This window comes from Trachurus japonicus, chromosome 8 (assembly GCF_045865225.1).
Source record: "Trachurus japonicus isolate A0001 chromosome 8, Traja_1.0".
Classification (NCBI taxonomy): Eukaryota; Metazoa; Chordata; class Actinopteri; order Carangiformes; family Carangidae; genus Trachurus; species Trachurus japonicus.
In genome coordinates, this window is record NC_140914.1 from 12,176,352 (window position 1) to 12,179,461 (window position 3,110).

The 3,110-nt window shown below is 43.1% G+C and overlaps 1 pseudogene; it reads right to left on the reverse strand.

Moving 5' to 3' along the window:
* Positions 1-223: 223 nt before the first annotated feature.
* Positions 224-2,555, reverse strand: LOC146982726 (E3 SUMO-protein ligase ZBED1-like; annotated as a pseudogene).
* Positions 2,556-3,110: the final 555 nt, after the last annotated feature.

Consider the following 3,110-nt stretch of genomic DNA (forward strand, 5'->3'; position numbering starts at 1 on the left):
ATATTTTGAAACAAAACTCCAATTTCACTTTCCAGGGACTTTAAGGCTTTTCTGTCCTTCATTTTTCTTTGGCATCAAACATAGCTGCAATGAGGTAGGCACCTGAATCTAAGGAATTATTAAAGATTTGGTCTCACAGACTCAAATAACAAAAGTGCATTTTGTGCTCAGTGCTCACAACTCTATTCAACTTTACTACACTCTGACTCTATATAATCCCAAACTACACAATGCTCTTGTTCATAGCCAGGAAAGTTAGCATTTCTACATGTTTTGGAGAAAGGCTTGCTCTCTTTTGAGAGCAGATGTTCCCTGCTGCAGAGAAAATCCGCTCCGACGGGGTGGAGGTTGCAGGGATGCACAGAAAAGATTTAGCTAGCTTTGACAGCGTGGGGAAACGCCCCTCATTTTCACTCCACCATTTCAGAGGATCATCCTTTTTAGAGAGTGGCCTCTCCAAAGTACATCTGAACTTCACTGATCACAGCTTGGATCTTGCGGTCCTCCTCAGATTCTCCATCTTCATTTTCACTCAAACTGTCTGTGTCAGACTGAAGGAGGGTTTCCAGAGCACTCTTTCTGCCTGAACCATTGGCCCTCTGCAGTTTTGCATCCTGTGTCCCAGTCGTTTTTCCTTCTTTTACAGCAAGCACCTCAACACTCCCCTGCAATCTGATGCTATCTTCAGGAGTCAAAAACTTCAGTTTTCTGTATCTGGGGTCCAAGGCCGCTGCAAGAATAACTGGATTTTCTTTGTCTGCTGAGATAGTGCAAACACTGCCCCATCTCTGTGTTTTCCCTTTTTCTGCACTGGTAATGAAAGATTTCCCTGAGCTTGTCTGGAATTGGCTTTGGTGTACAGCCCGTGTCAGCCCTCTGACCACCTGTGGAAGACCTGAAATGGTTGTGTACTGCTGTCCACTAAGGTAAACAGTAGCGGTCTCAAAAGGCGCCAACCCTTCCTTCAGTTCTTGAAGCAGTTCCCACTGCTCTGGCTTCAAGTCGAAGTAGTGTTTCCCCCTTGGAGTGACCTCGGGATCGGAGAGAGTGGCAGTGAGTGGCCAGCGTTGTTCGAGGAGTCTGTCTATCATATGGAATGTACTGTTCCATCTTGTACTGACATCCTGGACCAGTGCATTTTTCTTAACATTAATTTGCTCCTGTTTCATCTTTAACTTTGTACTAGCCAGCTCGCTTCTCTTAAAGTGCTCGACTAGCTGCCTAGCAGCACCTAGTGCTCTGCTGATGGTGTTTTCTTTGAGTGCAGTGTTGACTATGAGCTGGAGTGTGTGTCCAGCACAGCGGATAGAGGCCCATCCATGTTTTTCTTCAAGCAGTCGAATTGCTGCCACCATGTTGGAACCACTGTCATGAACTACTGCTTTTATTTTTGTGGGCAAAATGTCAAACTTTGCTAAAACCTCTTCCATCCATGTCATTATATTTGCACCAGTATGCCTCTCCTCAAGAGGCATGGTGGAAAGATTGAAGGTCTTCATCTTCCAATCTTCAGTCAGGAAATGGCAAGACACACCAAGGTAAGCCTCTGTTGCACGACTGGTCCACACATCAGCAGTCAGAGTGAGGGAACTTCTGATGCCTCTGAGGGTCTCCTTTACCTTAAAGACATGAGATGATTTGGAAGAATAGTAAGCATTAGGAAGAAAATTATATACAGTATCTTTTTTCATAACAATATTTGTCAGTTTATGCATCAAGCTTTAAATTTATTTATTAATTCAATAATTCAGTTATCAAATACAGGTAAGTAGGTTAAATAATAAACGTGTGTGTGTGTGTGTGTGTGTGAGAGTGAGTGAGGGGGAGAGAGTGAGTGAGAGATCTATGAACTTTTAATTATTAAATCATTTATTTATTTTACTGTGTTATTGTTACTTTGGCAATATTGTTTTATTACATTCATACCAATAAATCACATTGAAATTGAGAGAGAAAGAGAGACTGACCTTCTCAAAGGTTGCATGATATTTCTTCTCCATCAGTGTGGTGAAGTGGGATCTGCCTGGTAGGTAGTTGTCATGATAATGATATCATGATAAATAGTTGAACTGTTTAATCATCTCTTTAAACCCGTCATCGTCCACCATGGACAGTGGTCTCATGTCCGTGACCAACATGTTCAGTATGGACTCAGTCAGGACATTTGCTTGCTGAGGAGTACATGTAGCTGGCTTTGTGACATAGGCGTCCATTGAAGAGGAACGTACTCTCTTAGCACTGAAACATAACGTTAGAAAACATTAGCGTTAACACGTTTCCTATTCAAAACACATCACTGTTATAACATTACAAAAAACACATGAAATATGTGTGCTGCTAAGGCTAATGAATCAAATCGTCATCGCTAATGTCAACGTGTACAGCTAGTATCAATATAAATTAGCGCTCTGTTTACGCTAATGTTAGCAGCTAATTAGCCAGTTAGCTTACCTAGACGACGGTCCCTCTTCATCGTCGTCAGCCACAACGACGTGCTTCCTCTTCAGGTGCTCGTGCATCGCACTTGTGCTGCCGTGAAAGGCAAGTTCTGCCTTGCAGATATTGCATTGCACACATTTTTCTTTGTTTTTTTTTAAATGCTCCCAAACTTTTGAGCTCCGCTGCCGCCGGGTAGCCATGATAGCCTACCAGAGTCCGTCTGATAACTTCCGGTGACATCACGGCTGACCCAGATTACCACTACTGCGCATGTGTGTCAAGGACAGAAAGGCAGATGCAGCAGTGGAAGGTGCCGCAGCAGTTTAGAGAGAAAAAACAAAGTTAAAAAAAAAAAAAAACGACGCGTCGACTATTAAATTAGTTGTCGACGATTTTAATAGTCGACGTAGTCGTGACTAGTCGACTAATCGTGGCAGCCCTAGTGACAAGAGAGATTTGGGAAGGCTTCATTCCTCAATCTAAAATGACAGTTCAAGCGGCTCTGCGGTTGCACTTGGGCACAGCAGCCTGAAGAATGTGCTGCATGGAAAGTTGGAGGATTATCAGAGTCAGGATACAACCCCTGAGAAATCTGAGTGTCTGGCCAACATGGACATATTGAGACATTTCATTGGGTAGAAATGAAATTTTCAGCCCGGCGGATGATTGTT